This window comes from Onychomys torridus, chromosome 21 (assembly GCF_903995425.1).
Source record: "Onychomys torridus chromosome 21, mOncTor1.1, whole genome shotgun sequence".
Classification (NCBI taxonomy): domain Eukaryota; kingdom Metazoa; phylum Chordata; class Mammalia; order Rodentia; family Cricetidae; genus Onychomys; species Onychomys torridus.
Genome location: NC_050463.1, coordinates 23,843,761 through 23,857,772, shown reverse-complemented (window position 1 = coordinate 23,857,772; position 14,012 = coordinate 23,843,761). Strand labels below are relative to the sequence as shown.

The following is a 14,012-nucleotide window of genomic DNA, read 5'->3' as shown; positions in this document are numbered from 1 at the left end:
CTCTTAAGTTAACATGGTTCATTGCTGACCAAGATGGAGCTGATGCCGTGTGGTCCTGGACTTCCACCATCGAGCTAAATTTCTCTTCATAAATACCCTGTTGCAGGCATTATAGTTCATTTTAGTGATCCAAAGCTGACTAGTAGAGAGTGTATTTTTTTATGGTTATCCTGGAACTTACTATGTAGTCCAGGCTGGCCTCGAACTCACAAAGATCCACCTGCCTCTGCCCCGAGTATTGGGATTATAAGTGTGAGCCCCCATACCTGGCTTTTCCTCACAGCTTTTAATTCACTGACTGAGACTCTTCAGAAATTGAACAGAGGAAGGAGAATAGGAAATAACCGGCGCAACCATGGAAATGCTTCTGACCAGGTGATGCCCTTGGCAAGGGAGAGCTGTGTAGGAAATGAACCACAGCATCACTCAGGCTTGGCCTCCGCTCAGGGACAGTTTCAGGGGCATTAGTGTTGGTAGATAGATTGGCTGCCAAACGAGTCTGTTGGGGACATGCTGTTTCTTGGCAACTGAATCCTTAGTTTAAACAATCTGCCTCCAAATAAAAGTGCTGGAGAGGGCAAATGATCCTCTCTGCGTTGGAAACTGCTGCCCCCCGCGCCTCAGCTAGGACATTCCCAGAGAGGTTTGCTCACCTGCTTCTAACCTTTCCTCAGGGCCGTCGGTTGGAGTTCCAGGACCTGCAGAGACAGTCTTCCAAAGCTGGCTCACTTTCCTGCCGGGTCTGGATGGCAGCCAAGGCTGTCTTTGAACATGATACCAACAATACTTTTAAAAAAACAAAAAACTTGGGCTGGAGAGATGGCTCAGAGGTTAAGAGCACATACTGCTCTTCCAGAGGATCTGGGTTTGATTCCTAACACCCACATGAATTGGCACACAACCAACTCTTAACTCCAGTTCCAGGGATATCTAACACTGGCCTGTGTGGGCACCTGCACTCACAGGCACACGCTTACTCACATACACGTAATTTAAAATAAGAAAAATAAATTGTTAAGACTTTGGGGGCATTCATCCAGCTTTTACAACTTTATTTTTTTAATTATTTTCTCCAGAGCTGAGGACCTAACTCAGGGCCTTGTGCTTGCTAGGCAAGCACTCTACCGCTGAGCTAAATCCCCAACCCTTATTTATTTTTTTTAATTTTAAATTTTGGGTTTGTTGTTGTTTTGAGACAGGGTCTCACTATGTAGTTCTGGCTGTTCTGGAACTCACTATGTAGACAAGGATGTCCTTGAACTCACAGAGATCAGTTTGCCTCTGTCTCCCAAGTGCTGAGATTAAAGGCCTGGCTTGAACTTTTTTTTTTTTTTTCTGGAGCTGAGGACCGAACCCAGGGCCTTGCGCTTGCTAGGCAAGCACTCTACCACTGAGCTAAATCCCCACCTTCTGGCTTGAGCTTTTTAAAAAATTGTTTTAGGGTTGGGGATTTAGCTCAGTGGTAGAGAGCTTGCCTAGCAATCGCAAGGCCCTGGGTTTGATCCTCAGCTCAAAAATAAAGTAAAAAAAAAAAATTGTTTTAGAGCCGGGCAGTGGTGGCACACGCCTTTAATCCCAGCACTTGGGAGGCAGAGGCAGGCGGATCTCTGAGTTCGAGGCCAGCCTGGTCTACAGAGTGAGTTCCAGGAAAGACACAAAGCTACACAGAGAAACCCTGCTGTGGATATCGCTCTGTGTAAATAAAGTTCTGATTGGCTAGTGGTCAGGCAGGAAGTATAGGCGGGACAAGAGAGAAGAGAATTCTGGGATGTAGAAAGCTGGGGAGAGACACCGCCAGCCGCCGCCATGAGAAGCAACATATAAATACACTGGTAAGCCACAAGCCATGTGGCAAAGTATAGACTAACAAAAATGGGTTAATTTAAGATAGAAAAGGTAGATAGCAAGCAGCCTGCCACGGCCATACAGTTTGTAAGTAATATAAGTTTCTGTGTGCTTTATTGGTTGGGTCTGAGCGACTGTGGGGCTGGCGGGTAAGAGAGATTTGTCCTGACTGGGCCGGGCAGGAAAACTCTAACTACAAAACCCTGTCTCGAAAACCAAAAATAAATAAATAAGTAAGTAAATAAAAATTGTTTTAGAAGCAAAGTATTTAGTAATTCCTTCCTATACAGTTTGTCTGATTTCCTAAATATTCCCACTGTTTCCTAGAGACATTATGGCTGAAATAGATTTTTCACCAAATTAAAATTTTTTAAATTATTGGAGCGGGCTGGAGAGATGACTCAGCAGTTAAGAGCATTGGCTCCTCCTGAGGTCCTGAGTTCAATTTCCAGCAACCACATGGTGGCTCACAACCATCTGTAATGAGATCTGGCGCCCTCTTCTGGCCTGTAGTCATACATGCTGTATACATAATAAATAAGTAAATCTTAAATAAAAAAGATTATTGCCGGGCAGTGGTGGCGCATGCCTTTAATCCCAGCACTCGGGAGGCAGAGCAAGGTGGATCTCTGAGTTTGAGGCCAGCCTGGTCTACAAAGTGATTTCCAGGAAAGGCACAAAGCTACACAGAGAAACCCTGTCTCAAAAAACCAAAATCAAAACAAAACAAAACAATTATTGGAGCTGGTCAGGTGTCTCAGCATGTAAACATGCCACCAAGGCTGATGACTTGAGTTGCACAGAGTTGAAGCAGAGAAGTGTCTCCTGTAAGCACCCTACCGCCCCAAAATAAATCTAAAAATATAATAGTTGAAAAATGAGAAGCCTTCACAGCCAACTGTTAATTTCTAGAGTATTGATGGAAATGTGGGATGCTTTGAAACAGAATGTGGGATGCTAGTATGGGCTAAGGGTTACTGTCTAATTCCTGCCAAGAACTTGGGAGAAATCAGTATATTGGAGGGCTAAGTTATACATACTTAATTGTTCCTACTTCCAAATATAGTTGATTTTTATAAAATATTAAGAGATTTTTTTTGCTTGTTTGTTTTATGAAAAATCTCCCAGGGTTGGGCAGATAGCTCAGTGAGTAATGTGCCTGTTGCAGAAGCATTAGGAGCCTATGTCAGGACCCCAGCATTCATGTCTGATGTGGAGACACAAACCTGGAACCCCAGTCCTGGGTTGCTGAGTCAGGCAGAACCTAGGGCTTGCTGGTAGCCAGTCTCGCTGAAATGCCAAGTTCTAGGTTTGGTGGTAGATCCTGTCTTGAACATTAATTAAAGTGGGGCTGAAGAGAGCTCAGCAGTTAAGTGCATTTGCTGTTCTTGCAGAGGGCCCACATCAGTGGCTTACCACTGCTGGTAGCCCTCAGAGCAAGGGTTCTGATGCCTCCATGGGCACCTGCACAGTGTGGTGCACATACAGATATTCAGGTGCATACATAAATAAATGTTTAAAACATACAAGATGAGAAATGTTTGAGGAAGACATCCTCGATCAACCTCTGACCTCAGTCTGTACCTCCCTCATGCACATGTGTGTATACTATTCACAAACATGTAGTTAGAGTTTTCTTACCTGGCCCAGAGTCAGGACAAATCTCTCTCACTTGCCAGGCCCATAGACGCTCAGACCCAACCAAGTAAACACACAGAAACTTATATCGCTTACAAACTGTATGGCCGTGGCAGGCTTCTTTGTTATCTAGTTCTTCTATTTTAAATTAACCCATTTCTATTAGTCTATACTTTGCCACATGGCTCATGGCTTACCTGTACCTCACATTTTCCTTGTCATGGTGGTGGCTGGCAGCATCTCTCTCCAGCCTTCCACTTCCTCCAATTCTCCTCCTTGTCCCGCCTACTGGCCAATCAGCACTTTATTTATTTTAACCAATTAGAGCAACACATTTGACATACAGAACATCCCACAGCACATGTTGGATGAACAACTATTTCCTGGTGGTTTCATCACCCTGTTTTATCTATTTCTTCCTTTTTCTTTTCTCCCTCTCTCTCTTTTTGAGAGAAGGTCTCGTATAGCCTGGGAATGTAGCTGTGGATGGCCTGGAATGACTGGTCCTCCAGATTGCCTCTCAAGGGCTGGGATCACAGGTGTGTGTTAGTCTCTCTGACAAAAAGTTAATTTTTTTTTCCTAAAGATTTATTTATTTATTATCTATACAGTGTTCTGTCTGCACATATCCCTGCAGGCCAGAAGAGGGCGCCAGATCTCATTACAGATGGTTTTGAGCCACCATGTGGTTGCTGGGAATTGAACTCAGGACCTCTGGAAGAGCAGCCAGTGCTCTTAACCTCTGAGCCATCTCTCCAGCCCCAAAAAGTTAATTTTTAAGAGTCTGTTGTGATGGCCCAGCTGGTAAAGGTACTTGTTGCCAAACTCAAGTTTCATCCCTGGTGGAAGAACCAACTCCTGAAAGTTGTCCTTTGGCTCCCTGTGTGTGTGTGTGTGTGTGTATAGAAAGAGAAAGGGTTAAACTTTTCCAGTTTGTGGACATTTATGGAGGATTCCAGTAAAGCACCCAATTTTACATTCCATCAGCATTGTACTAGTCTCTAATGTTTCCACATCCTTCCCAGATTTTGTTGTTGGTTTTTGTTTTTTCAAGACCGGATTTCTCTGTGTAGCCTTGACTGTCCTGGAATTCACTCTGTAGACCAGGCTAGCCTTGAACTCAGATCTGCTTGCCTGTCTCCCGAGTGCTGCCATTAAAGGTGTGTCCCTGGCCATCCAGCAATTGTTAATGCATGTCCACAGGTGGAGGGCAGAGGATTACAGTACTTTGTAGTTTTCTATGTATAAGTCTTAAGCTGCACGCGCGCGCACACACACACACACCTTTTTTTTTTTTTTTTTTTTTTTGAGTTAGAGCTTGGTCTTTTTATGTTTTCCAGGCTGGCTTCAGACTCGGAACAAACCTCCTGCCTCAGCCTCTCAAGTACACCATTAAACAAGCATACCTTATTTCTGATGGACAGAGGCTTGGGAATCCACCCCAAAGCCTCTTGAATGCCAGGCAAGCACCCTACCACTGAGCTCCATCCCTAGACCTGGGAGTGGAAAAGCAGAATTAGGAAACCTGATGCCTTTAGTTCCTTCCCTTTTAGTTTCAATAAATAGGTGTCCAGATTCTTCAGCTGCCTCAGAGGCTCTTATGTGGCTAAGTTATGTTCCAGACTGAGTGCATTCGAGTGAGCTTCATATCTGTTCTGTGTCCTTGTTCATCTGTGTTCAGAATTTCTAGCGTGTTGACTGATCTACAGCACCTGATTAAATACGCTGCTGTAGGTGAAATTCCACACAGATGTGGGAGGCATTTCTGCAGTCCCACTGCGGAGTTCAGGATAGCCCTGTAGTGTACTTCGTTTATAAACTGGCTTTCCTGTTGACTAATGAGATTGCATGCTTCAATTAATCTATTCTTAGCTCTGCTCACTGTAGGGAAAGGTGGTGTAAAGATTATGTAGAAATAATGGGGGCAGCTGCAGAGTAAGCACAGAGCGGTGCAGGTAACTGCCAGACCAGAGGGCACAGAAACATCTCTGGTTACCACTTGCTTTGTCCTGCATCTGTAATCAGCTAGCTTCTTTATTCTTTGTGAGAGGCCCCTAGTGCTCATCATGTAGCATGGCCCCTGAATTGTTATGCCATCTGTCTGCCAGAGAGCACACCACATCCTGGCGGTCTTATGGATAAACAACCCTGAAATCAATGGATTTTTCCAACAGATTTTGAGGGGGAAGAGTTCATGTGCCCAGACATCCAGACATTAAGGTTCCTGTTAGGTTTTACATATTAGCCAAAGTCTGCTAGATTGGACTTTGTGCAATTAGCAAGAAGATAAGGGTGTGTGTGTGTGTGTGTGTGTGTGTGTGTGTGTGTGTGTGTGTGAGAATTAGAACCGTCATAATGTGGGCCTAGGTATGATAACGTGAGTTTACAATGCCAATTATTAGTATGAGCAGTCAGTATCACATATAAATCATACCTTCACATTTTTAAAATAAGTGATTTTTAAAAAGTCCAGAACTGGTAGATCATGTGTTTGAATTCCTTTCCCTCTCTCTAGCTCTTTCCTATGTGCACAGATCGTTTTCTTGGCCTTTACACTTCAAGTCCCAGAGATACAATATAAGGCCTTATCTATATAGCATGTTTATTTTATGTATGTATGTGAGTGTGCATGTGTGTGTGTGTGTGTGTGTGTGTGTGTGTGTGTGCGCGCGCGCGCGCGCACATATGTGGAGGTCGGAGGACAACTTGAATAGGTGTGTTCTCCCTCCCTCGGGTGGGTATGGGGATCAGCTCAGGTCAGGTTTAGCGGCAAGTTCCCTTACCCACTCCGTCAGCTTGTCTGCCCAGTAACACGTTTATTAGAGTTGCTTTGGCAGAGGTTTCATGTTTACTATTCTAAAACGTTTACATTTTTAGAGATGTCTATTGGTACAATTTGTATTTGAAAAGTAAGTTATTATACTTTATAAATGGTTCCTTATCTCATTTTATTTAAATAGAATTTTCTTTCCCTTGGCAATACTGACATTTTGGACTGGCTAATTTTTTTGTTTATAACTCTTGGGAGTCATCTCTCTCTCTCTCTCTCTCTCTCTCTCTCTCTCTCTCTCTCTCTCTCTGTCTCTCTCTCTGTCTGTCTCTCTGTCTCTCTCTGTGTCTCTGTCTCTCTCTTTCTTTTTTGGTTTTTCGAGACAGGGTTTCTCTGGCTGTCCTGGAACTCATTTTGTAGACCAGACTGGTCTCAAACCCCCAGAGATCTGCTTGCCACTACCTCCCAAGTGCTGGGATTAAAGCACATACTACCATTCCTGGCTTTAGTTTTCTGTTTTTACCATGTGGGTTCTGAAAATTGAACTCAGGTCTGCAGACTTGGCAGTAAGTGCCCTTAACAGCTGAATCATCTCACTAGCTTCCAAAGTGTAGTTTTTGGTATGCTCAAAACTTGATCTCAGCTGGGCGGTGGCGGTGGTGCATGCCTTTAATCCCAACACTTGGGAGGTAGAGCCAGGCGGATCTTTGTGAGTTCAAGTCCAGCCTGGTCTACAAAGTGAGATCCAGGACAGGCTCCAAAGCTACGCAGAGAAACCCTGTCTTGGGAAAAAACAACAACTGTTTTATTTAGTTATTTAACTCACAGAGATCTGCCTGCCTCAGCTTCTTGAGTGCTGGAGTTAAAGGCGTGCGCCAGCCACTGCCCAGCTACAGTTTTACATTTACAATCCCAAAAGAGGGCCTGGAAAGCTGGCTTAGTAGGTAAAGTGCTTGCCACACAGCATGGGGACTTGAGTTTGAACCTCCAGCACCCCTGTAAAAAGTCAAGCTTGTGAATCTGTTACCTCAGTGCTGGGTGGAGCAGAGATAGGTAGATCCCTAGAGATTGATGGCCAGCCAATCCAGATACATTAGTGCCTTCCAGGATCAGTGAGAGACGCCGTCTTCAAAAACAGGGTAGAGGAGCTGAAGAGATGGTATAGTGGTTAAGGGCACTTGTTTTCACAGAGGACCTGGGTTCAATTCCCAGCACCCACATGGCAGCTCATAGCTGTCTGTAACTCCAGTTCCAGGGGATCCAATACCTTCATGCACATAAAATAAAGTTAAATTATGTGTGTGTGTGTGTGTGTGTGTGTGTGTGTGTGTGTGTGTGTGTGTAGGGTAGAAAGCAATAGAGAATCTTGATGTTGAGCTCTGTCCCTTACCCACCCCCCACTAAGTCCCATATCTGTCTGGGCCACACAGTGAGACCCTGACTAAAAAACAGAATAACAAGAGGAGCTAGGGATACAGCTCAGTGGTACAGTACTTGCCTAGCACTCACAAGGATCTGGATTCAGATCCCAGCCCTGCAAAACAAGCAAAACCTAACTTCCCCACCGCAAATGGGGGAGGAGACCAAGAGCCGGGGAAGAAGCCTCCTACCCTGGAACAGTCTGAAACTGCTACTGTGACAGGAAAGCTCTCGTATCTGTTTCCATCTGGGGCACTCTGTCCTCTGAGTGCTCAAAAATTCACTGACAGAGACTCATGATCCAGATGCCAGTATGTGAGTGCTTGAGGTTTTATCCCCAGCACGGGGGTGGAGGAGGCTGAGTGAGGTCTGACTTCTGAAAACAATAGCTACTTTTGTATTTTATTAACTGGCTAAATTTCTTAAGCACTTTCTCCCTTGAATGTGGAGAGAAATAAGCCCCAGGATTTATGATTAATTTCAGCATACTTTAAGAGGGAAAAGCAGCATCTGCCTGAGGTGGGGTGGGTGGAGGGTGGGGTAGGGTGGGGTGTGTTCAAGGAACAGCGGTATGAGCAGAGTCATTATTCATGGGACAACGGGGTCCACCCACAAGACCCCTCCAGAGTGCGCTCCCCTTGCAATCAGAGAGATCACAGCAGAGTCCGTGCAGGTCCAGTCTGAGAAGGAGCATTTGAAGTTCATACCCCTGATAGCAGTGCTGCACAGTGTGTGTGTGTGTGTGTGTGTGTGTGTGCCAGAAATAGACCATAGGTGTCTTCCTTAGTTGCTCTTCACCTTAAAAACATTTTATTTTTATTATTTGTTTTTGTTTTTGTTTGTTTTTGTTTGTTTTATTGAGACCTGGTTTCTCTGTGTAGCTTTGCACCTTTCCTGGAACTCACTTGGTAGCCCAGGCTGGCCTCGAACTCACAGAGATCCGCCTGCCTCTGCCTCCCGAGTGCTGGGATTAAAGGCGAGCGCCACCACCACCCGGCTCCTTAAAAACATTTTTGTAATTACACTTATTTAGTGTCTGTGCACCACAGCTTGCATGTGGAAGTTGGAGAGGGTCTTTCCTTTGAGCCCTGGAGATCAAACTCAGGTCCTCAGTGGTGGTTATAAGCTCCTTTCCCCACTGACCATCTTGCTAGCCTCCACCTCATTTTTTGAGACACACTAAACCTGGAGCTCACCGGTTTGACTAAGCTGGCTTGCCAGCAGGCTCCAGCAGTCCACCTATCTCCACTCCACCAGCAAGCCTTCAACACCAGCACCGGGATAGACGTGCACTACCATGCCACTGTGCCTGCTTTCTTACGTGGTGCTGGGGATCTGAAACCCAGGGCCTCCTGCAGCAAGCACTTACGCACAGCCTTCTCCAGCCTCTGAACACTGGGTTTTTGTGTTTTAATTTTACCAAGTCCTTTCTCAAAATCTTATGACAGTTTAGGAACATGTTTAAACTGAGCTGACATTTACTATATGACTCAGATTTACATGCTGTACTTACATGTATTATTCAAATTAAACTACTCAGATATATAAAGAAAGGAAAAAGGTTAAAATTTGTTACTTGCCAGGGAGCAAGTTATAAAGAGCTAAGGAACTTAAAGAGGAAAGCAAATGTGTTAAATTCCTCCAGTGAGATTTGTTGCCTCCATTCTGATAGTTCTCTTCAATAAAAAATCACCTAACACTTAAACAGTAAAACAGTGACAGCATGAGGTTTGCAGGCAAATGGATGGAACTAGAAAAAAATCATCCTGAGGGAGGTAACCCAGACCCAGAAGGACAAACATGGTATGTACTCACTCGTAAGTGGATAGTAGATATAAAGCAAAGAACAATCAGACTGCAACCCACATCCTTAGAGAAGCTAGGTAACAAGGAGGACCCTAAGAGGGACAGATGGATCCCCCCTGGGAAGGGGAAATAGAAGAAATCTCCTGGGTAAACTGGGGGTGGGGGGAGGGTAGAGGGGATAGGGCATTAGGGAGAACCTGGCACCAGGGAAACTCCCAGGAGTCCACAAGGATGATCCCAGCTAAGACTCCTAGCAATTGTGGAGAGGGTGCCTGAACAAGCCTTCCCTTGTAATGAGGTTGGTGAATACCCCAACTGTCATCAGAGAGCCTTCATCCAGTCACTGGTGCAAGCAGATGCAGAGACCCACAGCCAAGCACTGGGCCGAGCTCCTGGAGTCCAGTTGAAGAGAGGAAGGAGGGATTATATGAGCAACAGGAGTCAAGATCATGATGGGGAACCCACAGAGACAGCTGAACCTAGCTTGTGGGAGCTCAGGGACTCTAGACCGACAGCTAGGGAGCCTGTGTGGGACTGACCTAGGCACTCTGCATGTGGGTGACAGTTGTGCAGCCTGGTCTGTTTGTAGGGCCCCTAGCAGTGGGACCAGGGTCTGTGCCTGTTCGGAACCATTTCCCTATGGTGGGATGCCTCGCTCAGCCTTGATGCAGGGGGTCCTGCCTCAACTTGATATGCCATGCTTTGTTGACTCCCATAGGAGGCATTACCCTCTCTGAGGAGTGCATGGGGAGGGGGTTAAAAAGGAGGTGTGGGGAGGGAATGGGATGAGAGGAGGGAGGGGAAACTGGTTGGTATGTAAAATAAATAAAAAATGTTAATAAAAAATCCCACTTAATTAACCTGTATTTATGTGGCATTTATGTATGGAACTCAAGAAGTGAGAAGTGGGGCTGGAGGGATGGCTCAGTGGTTCAGAGCACTGGCTGTTCTTCCAGAGGTCCTGAGTTCAATTCCCAGCAACCACATGGTGGCTCACAACCATATACAGTGAGATCTGGTGCCCTCTTCTGGCCTGCAGGGACACATTCAGGCAGAATACTGTATACATAATCAACCAATCAGTCTTTTAAAAACAAGGGAGAAGTATTGTCACGCTATGCTATGAATCCATCTATCAGCATGGTAAGCTGTTCTTGATTACTAAGACCACCTCAGACCAAATACAAAATATTCGTGCAAACTGATTATGGAATAAGTACTCTATTTCTCTAGCTAGATTGCAGGAAAACATTTAAAGGAACCATTTACCAATGTCTCCATAAACTTACTTAGGTGTTGGCCATCTAGCTTAGAAATCCAATTTTACCTCAAAATTCAATACTACATTCTGATTTTCATTGCAAAGAAGCATTCATTTCATAATTCCATTGTAAATTTTTATTTATTTTTATTGTTTTGTTTGTTTCAAGACAGAGTTTCTCTGTGTAGCCCTGGCTGTCTTAGAACTTGCTCTGTAGACCAGGCTGGCCTCAAACTCCACCTGCCTCTACCTCCTGAGCACTGGGATTAAAGGTGTGCACTACCACTGCCCGGCCTTTTACTTTTTACTTTATAATTTGAGGAAGTTTAAAGAACTTAGTTCTAGGGCTAGGTTGTTTTTTTTTTTAAGCTATATTTATTTATGTGTGTATGTGCACATGTGCCACTTGTGGAGGTGGCAAGACAACCTGTAGAGGTCAGTTCCAGCCTTCTCCCATGTGGGTCTTGGGAAATGAACTCATATCGTCAGGCTTGGCCCTCTGAGCTTTCTTGCCAGCCTGGGGTGGGGTTTTTCTTCTCTTTTAAAAAAAGGTATTTATTGATTCTAGTGTTTTGTGTGCATGTGTGTCTGTGTACCATCTACAGGCGGTGCCCTCAGAGGCCAGAGAGAGCATCCGATCCCCTGGAGCAGGTGCTCGGAGCTGAGGCTGGGTCCTCTGGAAGAGCAGCCATTGCTTTGACCATGGGGCCAGAAGCCACCCCAGCCCAGGGTTTTTTCTCTTCTTTTTTGGGGGAGAGGGGAGTGGTTTTCGAGACAGAGTCTCACTGGGTAGTCCTGGCTGTCCTGGAATTTGCTCTGTAGCCCAGGCTGGCCCTGAACTCAAGCGATCCTCCAGCCTCTGCCTCCCAAGCTCTGGGGTCAAAGGGGTGCGCCGCCGTCACTGCCTGGCTGGGTTTTTTCTTATGTAATGCTTTTAGTCAAGGTTTCCTGATGATTTTCACATTCAGACGCAGCTACAGAGTGATAGTATTTATGGATTCGTGTGCCTGGAAGTGGTCAGCCTTCTGGAGGGCAGAAATTCTCTGGGTGTTTTGTTGTGATTACCTCCAGTTGTACCCGCTGCGGCAAACCTGTGTTAAAAGCTGCAGGTCTACGTTGGACAGATAGTTCTCACCAGGGCACCAGGAGCTTTGCTGTATCACCAAGAGTCAAAATTTGTTAAAAACCAAGTCAAGAGGCCAGGTGGTGGTGGTGGTGGTGGTGGTGTGGTGTGGTGTGGTGGTGTGGTGGTGGTGGTGGTGGTGTGGTGTGGTGTGGTGGTGTGGTGGCGGTGGTGGCGGCGCACGCCTTTAATCCCAGCACTCAGGAGGCAGAGCCAGGCGGATCTCTATGAGTTCGAGGCCAGCCTGGTCTACAGAGGGAGATCCAGGACAGGCACCAAAACTATACAGAGAATCCCTGTCTCGAGAAAAAAAAAAAAATCAAACAAAAAGCTCTCTTCCTTGGGCTGGAGAGATGGCTCAATATGAGTACCTACTGCAGGCCAGGTGGTGACGGTGCACCCATTGAATCCCAACACTTTGGAGGCTGAGGCAAGCACATCTTTGAGATGGAGGCCATCCTGAGCTACAGATCGAGCTCAGTGATAGCCACAGCTACACAGAGAAACCCTGTGCCCAAAGAAACCAACAGAGTGCATAGTGCTCTTGCTGAGGACCCAGGTTCAGTTCCAGCACCCATGTTGGATGATTCACAACACTGGTAACTCCAGCTCCAGGGGTCCAGTGCTTTTGGCCTCTGAGGGCATCTGCACCCTAGTGTATATACCTCCTCCTCCCGTACACATAATTAAAAATACATCTTTAAAAAGTCATTTGGAGAAATAGCAGTTCCCTAGTTCTTCTGAAGAGTTTAGCTTCATTCTTTCTGTAATGAGAGCATTGTTGCAGTAGCAAATCAGAACTTAATACTGCGGGTGCTTTGCATATGTATGTTTATTTTTTTATGCAAGGCAAATTAGAGACTGAAAAAAAATATTGCTTAGTTCAAGCTTTTCAAATGTATTGAAACTAAAATACACTTGGTAATTTTGGGCAGCTTAGAGTTCCCCAAAACAACTAAAGTAATACGTTGTTCACGGTGTTGTGGGAGGCTGGAGGTACAGGTGGATGTGTGGCACCTGACACAAGTTTTGGGAATTGAACTCAGGTCCTCTGGAAGAGCAGCAAGTGCTCTTAACTGCTGAGCCACCTCCCACCCAGAATATAGAGTCTTTTTTTTTTTTTTAAATACAAGTCTTTTATTGTCCCAGAAGACACCCCAAATCATACTTAAATGCAGAATCTTGTTTCTGGAGCTGGGTAACTCAGGTCTCACTCATCAGCCTGCTGCACTGTTTCCTTTTCAGACCCACAGATGCCATCCACAAACTTTCTCATGTCCTTGTTTTTAACTGTTGCAGCTTGCTGAAACAAGTTCAGTATCATTTCCTTCAAGGATTAATTCACCCAACTGGGTTTGAGAGACAGAACAAGCAATACCTGTCCTCATCCGAACCCTGTGGATCTATTTTTCACTCAAGAGATTTTGGATTTCAACCAAAGACCCCTTCTCCTGAATAACGACGTTGATGGGGAAGTGAGCACACACAGACCTCATCCTGTAGCGGAAGCCCAGTGTAGCGCCCCTGATCATGTCCTGAGCATGACTGCAGATGGTTTGGACAGTGGCCACTTCCTTTCTGTTACCCCACCATTTGTCAACCTGGAGCCTCTTCTTCCCAGGGAGACTCAGCTCTACATTGCTGTGATTGAAGTCCCTCTGGAGGGTTCCTCTGGGGCCCTTCACAATGACTGTACGCCCCTTCAGAGTGATGTCCACATTTTCTGGAATGTCCACATTCTGACTGCTGAGGATGGTCTTCATTCTCACCGTAGATGGGGCAAAAGAGCAAGTCAAGAGTCTTAAATGTAGAAGTTAGACAATGAAAACATGAGGGTGTTCTGCTTTTAATGGGCCGTGCGGAGGAGGCCAGCTTGCATTTTAGTAGCCTCGCAAAATTAACTTGCTTTGATAATTTTTCTCCCTTTTTTAAAAATTATTTTATTTTTATGTGCGTTGGTGTTTTGCCTGCACGTCTGCCTGTGTGAGGGTGTCAGATCTTCTGGAACTGGAGTTACAGACAGTTGTGAGCTGCCATGTGGGTGCTGGGAATTGAACCCCAATCCTCTGGAAGAGCAGCCAGTGCTCTTAACTACTGAGCAATTTCTCCAGCCCTATTTTTCTCTCTGAAGACAGGATTTTACTTCCTTT

At 45.4% G+C, this 14,012-nt stretch overlaps 1 pseudogene; it reads right to left on the bottom strand.

Moving 5' to 3' along the window:
• Nucleotides 1-13,072: 13,072 nt before the first annotated feature.
• Nucleotides 13,073-13,625, bottom strand: LOC118571348 (annotated as a pseudogene).
• Nucleotides 13,626-14,012: the final 387 nt, after the last annotated feature.